This window comes from Lissotriton vulgaris, chromosome 1_1 (assembly GCF_964263255.1).
Source record: "Lissotriton vulgaris chromosome 1_1, aLisVul1.2, whole genome shotgun sequence".
NCBI classification, from domain to species: Eukaryota; Metazoa; Chordata; class Amphibia; order Caudata; family Salamandridae; genus Lissotriton; species Lissotriton vulgaris.
The window spans coordinates 1,323,417,156-1,323,435,773 of NC_141685.1; positions in this window are offsets into that span (position 1 = coordinate 1,323,417,156).

Below are 18,618 nucleotides of genomic sequence, written 5' to 3' on the forward strand. Positions count from 1 at the left end.
TATTTTTTGTTTTATATTTAAATTTTTAAATTACATTAGATATTTTTTATATAAATTGAAAAATAAATGTTTTTAAAAATATTAAAATTGTAATATTTTTTTTCTATATTTTTTTAATTTATATATATTTTATATAGCAAGCAATGATATCCTATGGAAGGAAATTCAAGTTACTGGTAAGTACAGTTAAATTTACTTTTCAGGAACAGTGGTGAGCTAAAAGATGCAGCACTGAGGTCTCTCCAGATAACAGGTGAGTAAATCGAAATTCATAGTTCGACTGATTTTAGAGGAATTTTTTAAACTTCCAAAACTCCACACACAGAAGAATTTCCAAGTGAAACCAGTCAATGTTAGCCTATGAAAGGAAATCCAAGTTACTGTATCTATGATTAGAATTACTTTTTAGGATCAGTAGTGGGCTGAAAGATGCAGCACTGAGGTCTCTCCTGACAACAGGTGAGTAAGTCGGATTTCTTAGTTCGGCTGATTTTTGAGGAATTTTTTAAACTTCCAAAACTCCACACTTAGAAGAATTTCCAAGTGAAACCAGACAATTGATTCCTATGGAAGGAAATTCAAGTTACTGTAAGTATGGTTAGATTTACTTTTCAGGGTCCGTACTGGGCTCAAAGATGCAGCACTGACGTCTCTCGTGCTAACAGGTGAGTAAATCGGAATTCGTAGTTCGGCTGATTTTAGAGGAATATTTCGCTCAATAGTGAAGAAAGGGGGCGGGGCCTGAGGTGACATGTGTGTAAACATGCCCTGTGGCGCTTTTTGAGTTGGGGAATTAATTCTTCTTCAAATGGTCATGGCCACCCAAGTAACCAAAGCTATGAACACTGTCAAGTCGGGCTCTGTAAATGATCCCTGTCCAACCGCGATTCTCCTTCCGGTGGTCGACATTATAGCCCCTCTACTTGCAGAAATATTCAATTCCATGTTTCGCACGGGTATCTACCCCGATATCTGGAAGGATACCCTTGTCAAACCTCTTCTGAAAAAACCCCATCTAGACTCAGAAGACACTAAAAATTACAGACTGATTGCCAGTCTGCCATTTGCAGCCAAAATTATAGAAAAACTAATGAACATACAAATCTCCCAATACATCGAAGATAACTATCTTTTGGACGATACCCAATTTGGTTTTAGCAAGTATCACAGTACGGAGACAGCTCTTATCAAAGCGTCAGACGAAATAGGAACCGTTCTTGACCAAGGAGGGATGGCTGTGCTCATCCTGCTGGATCTATCAGTCGCTTTTGACACGGTCCATCACAAAACCTTGATCGACCGTGTCAACATCATAGGCATCCACGATGAAGCCAGTGACCTTCTTTCACCATTTCTCTCCAATCGTACCCAGACGGTCATGCTGGGCGACTTCAGCTCCGCTCAGATGACATTACCCTGTGGCGTCCCACAGGGCTCATCCCTGAGCCCAAAGCTATTTAATGTCTATGTAGCTGACCTAGCTAGAGTCATCAAGTCTTATGGGATGAGCCTAACATCATACGTGGACGACACTCAGTTGGTCCTGGCCATAAAAAATAACGGAGAGAAAATAGCGGCCAACTTCCAGCATGGCATGATCGCCATCAGCAATTGGATGACTACTAACTGTCTAAAATTAAATTCCGAAAAGACGGAAGTCATGATTTTTGGCAAGCTCAGCCTGACCTGGCCCAGTTCCTGGTGGCCCACTGAGCTAGGTCCTCCGCCCAACCCTGTCACCAAGGTTAGAAACTTAGGAATATTACTTGACAACAAACTTACTTTTGCCACTCATGCAAACACCATCGTCTCCTCCTCCTTTTATAAACTGAAAACTATTTTAAACATCCTCCCCTACCTCCCCCACAACTCAGGAAAACCACTGGTCACAGCTTTTGTAATGTCCTCCCTGGACTATTGCAATGGACTCTTTGTCAACGCCCAGCAACAAGTCATTCGTAAACTGCAGTCAGTGCAGAACGCGGCTGCTAGAATGCTCTCGGGTACTCCGAAGTTTAAACCTATTGCCCAAGTCATCAAAAGCTACCATTGGCTTGCAGTGAAAAATCGTATCAAATTTAAGGCATTGTGTATTGCCTCTAAAGCCTCACGCAAGCAAGGATCCCGCTTTCTCCTCAACTCCCTAGCCTTTCATGTCCCCAACCGACCACTTCGATCTACCAACGGCCTCTTGATGTATGTACCACGCACCAAAACCGCCTCCTGGGGGGATCGCCGTTTCACTGTCTCAACAGCCAACCTCTGGAACTTCCTTGATTTGGATACCAGATCCAGTCCTACTCTCATCGCCTTCAGAAGAAGAATAAAAACCTGGTTGTTCAATCAATAATTCCTCTCTTCCCTTTCTATCTGCCACGTTCACAGCGCCGAGACGCCCTTGGGCATTTGTTGCGCTTTACAAGTTTCATAAATAAATAAATAAATCCTGAGGTCCTCTGTGGGCCAACTAGCCCACCAGGTACCTCCAGTATGCACCAGGGAGATGCGTTGCAGAGAGATGTTCAGAGGGCACGCCCCCTTTTTACCACACTGCAACGCAGCTCCGTGGAGCTTACTGGAGGTACCTGTTGGACTAGTTGGCCCCTAGGTGACCTCTGGATTGAAGAATAATTAAATCCCCAACTTAAAACGCACCACAGGGCATGTTTGCACACATATCACCTCAAGCCCCGCCCCCTACCTTCACCACTGTGCAAACACGCCCCGTAGCATGTTCTAAGTTGGAGGATTAAGTCCCCTTGCATAATGGGGGTCCATGGGGGCCAACTAGCCCACCAGGAACCTCCAGTATGCGCCAGGGGCTGCGTTGCAGAGAGGTGTAAAAAGGGGCGTGGCTTCATTACACCTCTCTGCAACGCAGCCCCTGGCGTGCTTGCAGAGGGGAAACTAATTCCCCTTGCATACTGGGGGTCCCTGGGGGCCAACTAGCCCACCAGGAACCTCCAGTATGCGCCAGGGGGCTGCGTTGGCTGCGTTGCAGAGAGGTGTTCTAAGAACACGCCCCTTTTTACACCTCATCCCCCAGGGCCTGCCCCCAATTTTTTTTGTTTTTTTAAATCAGGAAGGGGGCCGTGTTGCCCCCTCCCAGGCCCATACTCTGCCCCGGGGACCCCATCCCCGAGGGCATGGGCCTTTATTTATCTATTTTTTTTATTAGGAGAGGGGCTGCTTTGCCCCCTTCCTGTGGCCACTTTTGGCCCCGGGGACCCGATCGCCCGGAGCCTACCTTTATTTATTTATTTATTTTTTCTGGGAGGGGGGCCATTGTCGCCCCCTCCTGGGCCACTTCTGGCCCCGGGGACCACATCCCCCGGGGCCTGGCCCTCCTTGTGGGGGCCGTGGGGGGTCCCCAAGCCCCCACGGTCCCTGCCGGCTCCCCGCATTCTGCCGGAGCCGGCATTGCTTTTCTGCATGGGGAGCAGCTAACATGCTGCTCCCCGTGCAGAAAAGCAATTGGCTTTGGTTTTTGAAAACCAAAGCAGTTTGCTATGGTAGGGTGGGAGCCGCGAGGCTCCCGCCCTACCAAAGCAAACAACAGTGTCCCGGGGGTAGGCATCCCGGGACACTGCATGAGCCGGCCCTGGGGCGTGGCGGTCCCCAGGGCCATCAAAGGCTCCAGGATGGGGGCCGTGCGGCCCCCTCCCAACAATTGTAAAGCCCTGGGTGGTGATGGTCCCTGGGGCTGGGGGGTTTGTCACGGACCCCCCTATTTTAAATATTAGTTCCCCCGGGAGGTGGCCGTCCCCGGAGCGTGTGGGGGGGCTTGAGCCCCCCGACACAGGTTTAAAAAAAAATGTATTCGAAGCCCGAGGAGTGGCAGCCCTGGGCTGCAGGGGGCCATGAGCCCCCCTCATACTTATTATTAAAGCCCCGGGGGTGGCGGTCCCCGGAGCTCGGGGGCCTTAGAGGACCCCCATCATTAATATCAAAGCCCCGTGGGGTGGCGGTCCCCAGGGCTGGCAGGGGGCCGTGAGCCCCCCACATACTTAGTAATAAAGCCCTGGGGGTGGCGGTCCCCGGGGCTCAGGGGCCTTAGAGGCCCCCATCATTAATAATAAAGCCCCGAGGGTGGCGGTCCCCGGGGCTACAGGGGGCTGTGTGCCCCCGCTATTATAGTTACTTTGCCCCAGGGGGTGGCGGTCCCCGGGGCAGTGTGGGGGGATTGGGGCCCCCACACTTTTTTTTATTATGCTCCCGGGATTTGGTCCCCCCGGGGGCTAATTACAAACAAAATCAGACCGGGTTTTTTTTTTTCATGGGGTACTCGTACGTACGCGTATCCCACGATTTTAAAAAATATATTAATTTTTTTTGGGCCTAGGGGGTCCTTGTGGGACACCCTGAGCAGGACTAGGGGGTCCGGGTGTTTCTACCCTGCCTCCTTTGTGTGTTTTGCACGTTTGTTTCACTGCTTTCTTGTGCTTCGGTTCTACCGAGGCACAAGATGGCTGCCAACACTTCCTGGTTTGGAGTGTTGACATCCAATCAGCATGCAGCTCGTGCTCGGTAAGGTACAGAGTACAGTACAGAGTACAGTACTTCATCTCTACATATCTCTGTGATATGACTTTTGATTTTCTCAGGAACTACTGAACAGATTTACACCATTTAACAAAAAGAGTAATATGCGAACCGAACTCTACCTTTTTATCAAATTTGGTGTAATTCCGTTCAGCCGTTCGGGCTGTAGCCCTGGCAAAAGGTCCTATGGAAAATTGCATTGGGAAAACACGTTTTGGGACCCCCCTTCTTTCTCAGCCCCCGCTTCACGAATCACCCCCAAACTTTCAGGGAAGGAGTGGAGCGGAGCAGGCCATTTTCCTATAGAATTTCGCTTGTATTCGTCGACCGGCGCCAAAGTTATTCCAAATAGAATGTTGCGAATTTCCTATGGAAACTAGGTCCTAACTATAACTACCTACTGTCGACCGCCAGTAGGTAATATATATATATATGTGTATATATATATATATATATATATATATATATATATATATATATATATATAGATAGATAGATAGATAGATAGATAGATAGATAGATAGATAGATAGATAGATAGATAGATAGATAGATAGATATTTTACACCACAATGTCTCCACACGAGAAACAAAAGACTGCACTCTCAGGCTCGATATAATTAATTCAGTTTATTCCAACTCCAGGAATCAGAAGGCTAAAACACACGTTCCGGCCACTAGGCCTCTGTCAGTGTTAGTGAACCCATAAAACAAAACCTTTAAATAACAGATTGTTTCATTTATTAAAAGAAATTCATAGCCAGCCCCCAGCTATGCAAATCTTTTCATAGGGTGGTGGGAGAAGCACTTGGCCTGGGCGGAGGACATTGAGAGGTGTGTCGAAAAACTGCCCTTTGGGCAAGATATATAGATGACCTCTTCATTGTCTGGAGGGGCACCAGTGAAGAAACAGAGGAATATATCAGAATTCTTAATAACAACACATTCAATCTAAAGTTTACTAGTTACATCAGTAAAGTAGAACTAGCCTTTCCGGATCTCGCAGTGTTTGTTGCAGAAGACAAGATTTGCACGAAACTGTATAGAAAGTCTACAGCAGGCAATACGGTTCTGCACTTCAAAAGTCAGCACCGTCGAAGTCTAATTCACAGTATTCCCCATAGGGAGTTGTTGCATTTAAAAAGGAACTGCACACTCCCGGAATATTACACTAAAGCTGCAAGTGAATCTTTGAGCAGATTTAGACAGAGGGGATATCAGTATGGCTCATTACATGACACAGCAATAAGGGTGCAATCCACATAGAGACAAACACTATGAAGGCACGAAATTACTGAAGAGTCTGAGATTGACAATGATACAGAAGCTGTGAGATTAATTTTAGGCTTCTCAGCCGAATCAAGAAAAATCAGAGAGTTGGTTGAAATGAACTGGAAAGTACTACAGACAGATAGTGTTATCGGTAATCTGTTACCTAACAGGCCTAATATCACTTATCGGAAAGTAAATCATTAAAAGAAATGTTAGTGCACAGTCATTTCGTTGAGACAGTGCCCAAAACACCAGCAGTAGGAATGTTTCCTTGCACTTTTTGCAAGGCTTGCTGGAATAGTGCAAAAGTGAAGGAGTACTCAATCCCTGGCAGGAAAGCAAAGCATATAGTTGACAGATTAATGAATTGCAACACTAGTTTTGTGGTGTATTGTTTGGTGTGCCCGTGGGGTCTCCAGTATATTGGAAGTACAATCCATCCTGCTAATAAGAGGATACTGGAGCACACACGAGCGATAACCAATCATGATAGTGCTTACCCTGTGGTTAGGCACTTTGAAGAAGTACATGAGTCACAGTGATAAATTGCGAAAATTTTTCCTGGATCATGTCACGGGAACTGAAAAGGGAGGGGACAGGATAAAATTGCTACACCAGCTGGAAGATAGGTATATTATAGAGCTGCAAACGTGTGCGCCCTGGGGACTTAATAGTGAAAAGGAACTTCGGTCATTTGTAGGATGAGATGCAGTGGCAATTACCAATGCATTAAGGGTAGCAGTGATTAAAAGCAACCCTAACCGCTTTAAGTTTCTCCTTCATTTCTCTCTTTCTCTATCTTTCTCTATTCTCTATTCTCTTTTCTTCTCCCTTGACTTTCCTCTCTCACACTGATGGGAGAATTATTATGAAATTAGTTTGGATTACTGTTCTTGAATTGCTTTATGAACAACACCCAGTAATGAAATATAAAATATATGGGCCGATGATGGACTGAATGGTTGTTAAGTGACGAAAGCAATATGCTAAGATTCTGATTCGATGTGTCAAATAGGAGGTTTTAGACACATTGGTAAAGCTTCAAATGGTTGTTTATTATAATAAAAGACTACTACGGTAGCCTGGCTAAGATGGCCACCATGGAAGTACATATTAGCGATCTCTATTTTCTGAAATTCCTTTGTTTGTCTTTATGAATTTCTTTTAACAAATGAAACTATCTGTTATTTAAAGGTTTAGTTTTATGGGTTCACTAACACTGATGAAGGCCAGGTGGCCGGAACACGTGTGTTAGCCTTCTGATTCCTGGGGTTGGAATAAACGGAATTAATTACAATGAGCCTGAGTGCGCAGCCTTTTGTTTCTTGTGTGGAGACATCGTGCTGTAAAGAAGTGTCGCGGAGCCGCCTACGCAAGCTACTACACCCGCACCGTTGAGAGCAAGTAGCGTTGGGCGGTTTTGTGTGTAGATGAATATGTATATATATATATATATATATATATATATATATATATATATATATATATATATATATATATATATATATATTACCTACTGGCGGTCGCCAGTAGGTATATATAGTTAGGATTTTTTTGAATAGGGATTTCTGAAAATTCTATATTGAATAACTTTGGCGTTGATGGACGGAATTGGCTGAAATGTTCAGGAAAATGGCACATTTTGTTTCTGAGCGTCCCCTGAAAGTTTGGGAATGTTTCGTCAAGCGGGGGCTGAGAAAAAAGGGGGTTCCCAAAACGTGTTTTTAACATTGAGTTTTCCATAGGGCGGTTGGACTCACTTTTAGCTCGAACGGCTGAATGGATTTCCACAAAACTTGGCAAAATTGTAGGGACTGGTAGCCCGATGTGCCTTTGCTATGTCTCAAGATATATGCTCCAGTGGTTTTTACGAAAATTAACTTTGAAAAATATATATTGGGCTACATTGGGCTATATATATGTTAGAGCCCAAATGTAGCCCAATATAGCCCAATGTAGCCCAATGTATAGTATAGTATAGTATAAACCGTTTTGTAACGCGCTTTTTATTTGATAAATTGCACTACAAACAACTGCAAGGTTCGGCAATGGGCACTTGCTTCTCCCCCAGCTATGCGAATTTGCATATGGGCTGGTGGGAGGAGCAGGTATTAGCCGTCAAACATGATGTAGAAATATCACATAATGTAGTGCTTTATAAGCGCTATATTGATGATATTTTTATCCTGTGGAGGGGCACCATTGAGAGTGCGGAGGCATTCGCCAAAGACCTGAATGAAAACAGCCTAAATTTAAAATTTACCAGCACAACTAGTAAAGAAATGCTCCAATTTTTGGACATAGAAGTGTATGTGCAAAGTGACAAAATCCAAACCAGAACTTACAGGAAACCAACAGCGGGAAATGCAGTGCTTCATGCACAAAGTTTCCACCCCACTAAACTAAAAGAATCCATTCCTTATGCAGAATGCTTGCGTATGACACGCAATTGCAGTACAGAGGAAGGAGTCACCAAGGCCAAAAAAGATCTATTTGAAAGATTAAGTAAGCGAGGATATAGACCACATCAGTGATGTCATCAGTGATGTCACTGACCATGTCATGAATGATGTAATATGTGACATCATCAGCAGTGGATTGCGGGTGCGCGATATATAGTTAGTGCAACTAACTATATATGGAATTTCAATGGTTTTGTGTGAGTAAAATAAGGTTTTGTAAATGCCAATTCCTAACTATATATGGTCTATAACCTATGGTTTTTTCAGTGAATATATATATATATATATATATATATATATATATATATATATATATATATATATATATATATATATATATATATATATATATATATATATATATATATATATTCACTGAAAAAACCATAGGTTATAGACCATATATAGTTAGGGATTAGCATTTAAAAAACCTTATTTTATTTGCACAAAACCATTGAAATTCCATATATAGTTAGTTGCACTAACTATATATCGCGGACCCGCAATCCACTGCTAATGATGTCACATATTACATCATTCATGACATGGTCAGTGACATCACTGATGACATCACTGATGACATCTCAAATGACATCACTGATGACATCACTGATGACAACATCCAGTGACTGTATGTTTCTGTAAAGTTAAAATATGTCTTACATATTGAAGAATGAGTGGATGTATAAGTGTCTGGATGAAGGATTTAGTAGGTGCATGACTGACTGTATGAGAGAATGATTAAATGTGTCTCACTGAGTGTATGGGTCAGTGATTAAAGTGTCTTAATTTGGCAATCATTATTTATGTTGTTCTGTAAACTGCTGCATGTTTAAATCAGTAGCTATATCAGTAACTATATGGGTTATTGAATGGTTGCCCAAGTATTTGTATGGGAGACTGAGTATGTGTGTGGGTGGTTGGGAGGTGTATAACTCTGTGCATAGATGTGTGAGCAGTTGATTCCCTAGGTGTATGGGTTCAAAAGTGCATGTAGAAACAGCTGTATGGACAGTTGACTGTGTGCATGAGTATATTGGTGAGTGAATGGATATCTCAGTGCTACATGTCAAAGTAAGTACATATGTAAAACACACTCCATGTGAGAGTTGACATATATAAATAACTGAACATAAGAGCCAGTGAATGTGTGAGTGGCTGTATGAATCATTGTGAACTTGTATCAAGGATTGTATAAGAGAGTAAATATGTGTTACTATATGTTTGAATAAGTAAGGTGTGTATAACTGTATAGTTGAGGAAATGGAGATGTGATTGATTCTTTGCATGACTGACTAGGTGTGTGAGTAACTCCATGGATGTGTGACAGTCTGTGAGTGCCTGTTTACACTGAGTGTATCTAAGGTTATATTAGAGTCTGAAGATGTATTATCACATAAATGATATCATCAGTGATGTAATCAGTAATGTCAAATGAGATGTCAGTGATGTCATCAGTGATGTCATTTGAGATGTCATCAGTGATGTCATCAGTGATGTCATTTGAGATGTCATCAGTGATGTCATCAGTGATGTCACTGACCATGTCATGAATGATGTAATATGTGACATCATTAGCAGTGGATTGCGGGTCTGCGATATATAGTTAGTGCAACTAACTATATATGGAATTTCAATGGTTTTGTGCAAATAAAATAAGGTTTTTTAAATGCTAATCCCTAACTATATATGGTCTATAACCTATGGTTTTTTCAGTGAATTTTCAAGGTTTTGTAAATGCAAATTCCTAACTATATATGGTCTATAACCTATGGTTTTTTCTGTGAATTTCATTGGTTTTTTAAAAGCTAATATCTATAGCTGTAAAATATATTCTTTATTAAGTGACGTATCACGTAGCCCGTGAGACGCCTCATGATGCATCGCATAACCGTGACGTATCGTCTCTGCAGCGCAAACCAAACCCAAAACGTAAGCGCGCCAGAACACGCTTAAAGATATATATATATTTTTTTAACCTTAATTAGACAAAATCCACACGTACACATATCACAAACGTTCAAAAAACACAATATGTCGGACTCCCGTTACGCTGCCGGTTAGCTGCCCGGTTAACGTACCAGGAAGCACCTTTACCGCAAAAAATCACAATTTTTTTTTTCTTTTGCCCCGCAGGGAACTTTAATAGCCCCCTCATCAATCCTAGGGGTTCAGGAGGGGTCTGCCTTACCCCTTTCATTCATTTACACCTTTTTTTTTTCCACCTCTTGTCTCTCGATCCTACCGAGAGACAAGATGGCGGCCGCTCCGGACTGTTTACAATGTTGACAGCCAATCAGCTACTCCTCAGACTCCCGTTACACTGCCGGTTAGCTTCCCGGTTAGCTGTCTGGTTAGCTGCCCGGTTCGCGTACCAAGACGCGTCTCTACGGCGAAAAAATCGTTTTTGTTTTTTTTTTTTGGCCCCGCGTGGCTTTATAATATCCCCCTCATCAATCCTATGGGGTCAGAAGGGGTCTACCTTGCCCTCTTTCCTTCATTTCCCCCTTTGTTTTGGTCTCCTCTTGTCTCTCGATCCTACCGAGAGACAAGATGGCGGCCGCTCCGGACTGTTTACAATGTTGACAGCCAATCAGCTACTCCTCAGACTCCCGTTACACTGCCGGTTAGCTTCCCGGTTAGCTGCCCGGTTCGCTTACCAAGACGCGTCTCTACGGCGAAAAAATCTGAATTTTTTTTTTTTTTTTGGGGCCCCGCGTGGCTCTATAATATCCCCCTCATCAATCCTAGGGGGTCAGAAGGGGTCTACCTTGCCCCCTTTCCTTCATTTCCCCCTTTGTTTTGGCCTCCTCTTGTCTCTCGATCCTACCGAGAGACAAGATGGCGGCCGCTCCGGACTGTTTAGAATGTTGACAGACACCGGAGGGCCAATCAGCTTCGCATCGCAAAGTTCCGATACGCGAAAAGTTCGCTAACCGGATCGCTGCCCGGAGCGCTGTTACAGATATATATCTTGATTTAAACGTTAATTTCTCAAAATCCACTGAAGCACATATATTGAGACCTAGCAAAGGCACATCGGGCTAACAGTCCCTACAATTTTGCCAAGTTTCGTGGAAATCCATTCAGCCGTTCGGGCTAAAAGTGAGTCCAACCGCCCTATGGAAAAATGAATGGGAAAAACGCGTTTTGGGACCCCCCTTTTTTCTCGGCCCCCCCTTGACGACCCCCCCCCAAATTTTCAGGAGCTGCTCAGAAACAAAATGTGCCATTTTCCTGAAAATTTCAGCCAATTCCGTCCACAAACGCCAAAGTTATTAGACATAGAATTTTCAAAAGTTCCATAGAGAAAAAATCCTAACTATATATACCTACTGGCTATCGCCAGTAGGTAATATATATATATGTATGTATATATATATGTATGTATATGCATAGCAGTAAACTTCCTCCCAAAAAGAACGAAGCAGGACCCGGAGGGGAACAGGTGAGGTAGACTTTATTATTCAGAAAGCAGTCGCGGTGGCGGCAAACGCATTTCGACAAGGACTGCCTTCTTCAGTGCCCAACACCTAATGCAAGTCTTGTGATGTTCGTAAGCTCCTGCTTCCTCTAGATGACTGGCGTGGGTCTGCCCCTCCCCTCAGTCAATGCTGTGCACCTGTGAAAGTTCGTGGGTAAATCCAGGACTTCAACTCCCAGGATGCTAAATGATGAGAGCGCCCTGGGCTGGTGTAATTGTGAAAGTGTGGAATGGAATGTCCACGGCGGCACCTGTGATATATATATATATTCAAAGGCAGTGGCAGCCTCCAGGGACTGGACCTTTGTATTGGGCCCCAGCACTTCGAAAAAAAGAAGGCATGGGGAACGCGGTGAAAATGAAAATGAGCAAGAATGTTTCTGCATCGCCCACTGAAGAGAAATAATTGTGGAACTGGGAGCGAACTACCATAACCAGAATGCTCAAAGAACTCAGCCTATCGTGGCGCCCACCAGGGGACAAATATTTTAAAAAAGAGCAATGAGGTTTGTTCGTTTCTTCAGCCTCGTGATGCATCTGGCTTTCCCCCTTTGAAAAAAAGGTGAAGGTTACTGAAATTCATCAGGGAATTCGAAATGCCAGCGCTGTTCGTAAAAGAAATAAAGCTACTTACTTCATCGCATTGTGTGCGGCTCACTCCTTTCTTGGTGAAGAGAGGGTATATATATATTTATTGTATGGCGTAGTTCCGAGGAAAGTGTTTTAAATTTTATACATGACATCAATGTCAATGATCTTAATCTGCATTTTACCTATGATGTAAGCAGGGAATCGGTAACATTTTTAGATGTACAGGTTTTTATATGTAATAATGTGATTTCCAGTACTCTTTTTAGAACACCGACGGCAGGTAACACTCTTTTACATGCTACGAGTGCTCATCCCCAACATCTAATCAAATCAATACCCTATGGCGAGATGCTACGCATCCGCCGTATTTGCAGCAATCAGGAAGATATGATTGTCAAACAACAGGAAAGTTTTCAACGATTTGTAGATAGGGGTTACACTGCCAAGATAGAGAACACTGCTATAAAGAAATCTAGGGTCAAAGACAGATGTGATTTACTGACTAGGAGAGTGAAACAAAGTGACAACACCAATGAAGTTAGACTCATTCTGACCTACTCCAAACAGGAGAAAGAACTTAGGAGTATCATCAGGAGAAACTGGCACTTTGTAAAAGATGATCCCACGATTGGTGATGTGATGCCCCCTAATCCATCTATTACTTTTCGAAAAAGTCTGAGTATGGGCTCCATCCTCTCTAAAAATAGTCAAGACTACATAGGCAAGGAGCCTTGGAGACCGATCAGTAGGGGCTTCTACAAATGCCTGGCATGTAAAGCCTGCCAACATGGTGTCAACACCAAAAAATATACAACAGTAATCCCCAGAACTACTAGGGAAATAAAACAACACCTAACCTGTAGAACGGAATACTGTGTGTACATTTTAGAGTGCGACTGCAAACTCAAATATATTGGTAGCAGCAAGCTGCAAATACATAAGCGTATTTTACAACACCTGCGCGCCATTGTAAATAAGGACCAAAGCTATCCAGTGGCCAGACACTTTGAGGCGTGTCACAACAGTAAGCCTCAGTGTCTCAAATATTTTGCCATCGAGTCTGTAGCACTTACCAGAAGAGGCGGCGACAGGGAGGCTGTATGCGCAGGCTCGAAACCAAATATATTTTGGAGTTTAACTCAAAGTGGCCGGGAGGTCTTAACACCACGGAGGACCTCCACACATACCTATGACCACTTCAGGATAATGTCACCTGTAGCCATATAGTTAACACCATGACACAACCATAGTCTAAACTACAACAGGAGTTGGTCCGCACCGTGCACTTTTTTTTACATATTCATGTTTATATTGCAATATACTATGTATAATTTATATATTGAGTGTACATAATTTTGGTGTGTGCAAATATATGAATTGATTGATTTTAGCCGTCGTTTTGATTATTAGGGTAATATGTTTTTTTATCCTGATTTTTGATGTGACAGCTGATTTTAGTCAGGTTACCGATTCCCTCTTTTTTAGACTGTTTTTATGGTGTGGTGATTTTCTCTATATGTGCAATATTGATGATGTATGTAAGTATCTTGTTTTGAAAATGGAAGCAAATCTCTGTTTTAATAGGGTTTAGACTTCCCTTCCCCTTTACCTCAGTACATTATAACCTCCAGCACCAGCCACTTTAACTGTATTTGCACTTTTGACTGCACAATGTCACTTTAGAGGAAGAAATTATATTTATTTTTTCCAATTGACACGAGGTCACTTTAAATATAAGTGCAATAACATAGCTAAAGATAAGAATGATATAATGAAACCGCAAGTAAGTTAAGGCTCCATATTCCCTCCTTTTGAGCCTTATCTGGCTGGCACAATTTACGTCAAGAATTCATTTCTTCTTGTTTCCCTTTTTTTTAAAAAAAGAGATCCACATAGATAAAATTAATTTTTCTTTTTTTTGGATCTTTTTCTTTCACTACTATCATTAAATAGCAGTGACCAATAGCATAATTTTGTATTATACTTTAATACACAAGGGTGAGCACTATTTTTCGCACAATAATTTCTAATAGATTTGATGGACTATATGGTATACTTCTTTCTCAACACCATCTAGAAGAGTTATAGGCATTTATGCAGTTAAAATCAATTTTTATCAAATTGTTAGTACTCTTCGCACAATGAATTGAAGTAGCATATGTATAATTTTATATCTTTTGATACATTATGCAAACTGAGACTTATTTATGTATTCATACAGTTATTTTCACTTTAGTATTGGTACCAGGAGAAAGTATAGGCAAAATGTATTTAAACATATAGTATTTTTTCTATGTCCATCATATTTTTGACATGTGACTGCACGTTATCACTTTAAATGGGCAAAAAGCAATCTGTATCGCCATGTGACCAAGGCCGCTGGGACGGCCGAAACGCGTCATGACACACTACCTAATGGCTGAATAAAGAATGCTGAAGGAAAGTTGGTCCTTGCCTCGAGTCTCTTTTGTGAGGAGCGCTGCTGCGAGGTATTTGCAGATCTATATATATATATATATATATATATATATATATATATATATATATATATATATATATATATATATATATATATATATATATATATATATATATATATATATATATATATATATATATATATATATATATATTATTATATATATATATTTTTTTTTCTCTGGAGAAAGATTACAAAGTAGCAGAGATGGAGGCGAATACCAGATTTGAGCGAAGGGGTTACAACACCACTACCCTAAAACAAGCCAGTGTGAAAGCCTCAGGAACTAACAGGAGGGACCTCCTGGTTCCTAAAACTAAAATGGAGGCTCCCGAAGAAGTACGTATGATCACTGAATTCAGTACCAAATCGGGGGAAATAGTCAACATTTTCCGAAAACACTGGCATATACTCGCTGCAGACAAAGTCCTGAAAAGATCTGCCAAAGAGACCGCTGATAACCTATAGGAGATGTCCCTCTCTGGCAGATCATTTGGTCCATAGCCATTTTAAATCTCAGGCTAAATCCATCAAATTATCACAGTCAGTGGGGTTCTTCCCGTGTCTTAAATGTAAGGCATGTAAATTCAGCTGCAAAACAACAGAATACCCAAATCGCACAGGTGACAATAAACCGAATATTAAGATCAAACAGTTGTTTAACTGTAACTCGGAGTATACAGTATATTGTCTCACCTGTCCATGTAAGCTGCGATACATCGGCAGCACAATAAAACCGGGGAAACTTAGAGTTCTCGAACATATGCGGGCTATTACCAATAATGACAAATCTTATCCAGTAGCCCGCCACTTTGCACAAGAACATCAGAGCAAGTGGGAGAAACTGAGTTTTTACTGTATAGATCAGGCCCCCAAATTGGAACCTTGAGGAGACAGAGACAAGTCTCTTAGGATTTTAGAATCCAAGCACATCATTGGCCTCAAAACCATTACCCCTTGGGGATTGAATAACAACGAAGAACTTTGGGTACACTTGTAAATAGCTGTAATATTGGGTAAATATAGTGGACTAAAAAACTGAACAAAAGAACTTTGCCACTTTCCCAATCAATATGTCTTCGATTTTCATGCCTTTTTTCTGTCTTGCACTACGTTAAGTTTGCCCATTCAGGGCTAAATAATGAACTCAAAATAATGAACGAAATTTGAGCTAATGTAAATGCTTTATTTCTGTTTATTATAAATTTCACTGTGAATATGTAAATGATACATAAAATGAATAACAACGTTAATTGTTTTTAAATGAGCACTAAGCACTTTCACGTTACCACCTTGGATAAGTCATGGTATTTGTGGTATTTGCACGTTACAAGATGGCGCCCACCACATTTTGACAAAAATTGTCCTTTTTCTATTTTGATAGTTAATGCAATTGACCTATGACTTTAAATGGTGGTTTTGATTCTGTCACTAACGTTGCACTGACGAAGCCTGCAAAGGCGAAACGCGTCTGCGAGGGGTGGAAGGGGGGTTCTGGTAATTAAATTTTGGAAAACGGATACCAGTGTGCCGGCCTTTCTTTTTTCTGATACCGCATGGAGGCAGAAAACGTGTAGCTATATATATATATATATATATATATATATATATATATATATATATATATATATATATATATATATATATATATATATGTTTTCCACAAAAGCAGTCCGGTAGCGTAGGGCGCACTATTACACACCTAGTGCATGCGGCGGGGACAGACTATGCTCGAGTTTTATCCCCCAACAATATAGAATACGCTTGCACTCTCCCAGATTCGGCTTGTCAATAAAGTTTTATTTCAAGGCCATTACCATCGTCAGCTCCAACCACACCTACGTGTTTCGACCGTCAGGTCTTGGTCACGGTTTTACACCGTGACCAAGACCTGCCGTCACGGGTGTTTTCCCCATGCAATTTCCCATAGGCAACTTTAGACACGGCTACAGCCCGAACTGCTGAACGGAATTACACCAAATTTGGCAAAAAAGTAGATCTTGGTTCAGAAAGAGGCCTTTTTGTTAAATGGTGTAAATCTGTTCAGTAGTTGCTGAGAAAATCAAAAGTAAAAACAAATATATATATTTATGGCCGCACAGGATCCGCGCACCCTCCTGATCACAAGCTTTATCGTTAAATTAGTTCAAAGCTTTATTTCGATATGCAAGATATCATAAAAGCACTTACAAAATATACAAAATATAAAAACCACAATTCATAAGAGTTACATTTTACAGGATGGGTTGCAATAAAAACATTCGTATTATAACAAATAATTTAAAAGGCATGTTAAACATTAGCAGCTTAGTGAATATAAAAAAAAAACAGTTAAAAATAGGATCATCTCATAGCCTTTAATCTAATCAGCCAAGCCCAGCTCAGGAATTTAGTAACCCCGCACACTAGGCTTGTACTAGTGTTAGCCTTGAGTATCCTAAGGGCGGTGGAATGGTCCCTGGTCCCGAGCAATAAACACGCAGGTTTAAGCCATTTCTGTCGGGGTTTAGCATAGGCCAGGCATGCAAAGAAGACATGGGCGATACTTTCAGTAACACCTTTGCAGATTGGGCAGTCAGGTGAGGTTTGGTACGGGGGCTTCCACTTGCAGGTATACTCATGGAGGGGGAAGTTTCCCAACCTGAACTGGATGAACAGGGATCTGTCTCTTGGTTTCTTAATGAAGTCCAGGTAAGGTTCACAGCGGGGTTTTGGTTTGTGCTGTTTAAACTCTTCAGTCAACCTTCCATGGGCTGGGTTTCTTAGGTCTTGCTCATCAACCCAATTCCAGTAAACTCGCTTAATTTTGGCCTTGGGTAAAGGAACTCCAAGCTCCCAATCAATTGGCAAGCCAGTTTCGTGCAAAAGCTTCTTTAAGTTGCGGATCCAATTAATTTGATAGGCGCCGTTAAGGCTCATGACCTCTTTCAAACCATCTAAGTACTTTGAGAGCTCCGGGGTCCGCCATAACCTAGCCCAATATAAAAGAGGCCGTAGCCTGGCTAGGTCCTGAATGGAGTGACGACCCAGATCACTCAAAAGTGCTTTTATGGGTGTGCCCCTTGGGAGGGATACCAACTCCCTAAGGAATTTGTCCTCAGATGTGGAACCCCACAACTCTGCGCCATAAAGGGCGCTGCCCACAGCTTTAGCAGCATAGATGTCCAAGGCAGGAGCAATGGGCTTGGAGCTAGACCTACGATGTTCTCGACCTAGAGCACCAACCACCCTTTTATGATTTAAAACCATTTTATCCATGTGTGGCTGCCACTTCTAGTTTTGTGTTATTCTGATTCCCAGGTAGTCAAATTCTTTTACGCGCTCCAGTGATTCTCCATCGAGAGTGATGGTGGATCTGGAAGACTTACTTGGGTTGAAGTAAAGGAGCTTAGTTTTCGAGATATTTATAACAAGGCCCTTAAGCTTACAAAACAAACAGAAGCGGTTCAACAACTTTTGCAGGCCCACAGGGGTTTTTGAGACCAACAACGTGTCCTCTGCAAAAAGCAGGGTGGGCACTTTATCACCCGCCAAAACCGGAGCATCTGCATTTACTTCAAGCAAAAAAGAGACCACACCATTGACAAATAACGAAAAAAGTGTTGGGGCTAGCACGTAGCCCTGTCGTACCCCTCGGTTCACGGGTATTCTATCAGTTTTTTGGCCTTGAGATCCCCATCTAATACGGGCATAAGTCCCATCATGCATACGGGCCAAAAGATTCAGGATTGGTAGAGGAATCCCCATCTCCTCCAGGATTAACCACAGGCGGTCTCTGGGAACCAGGTC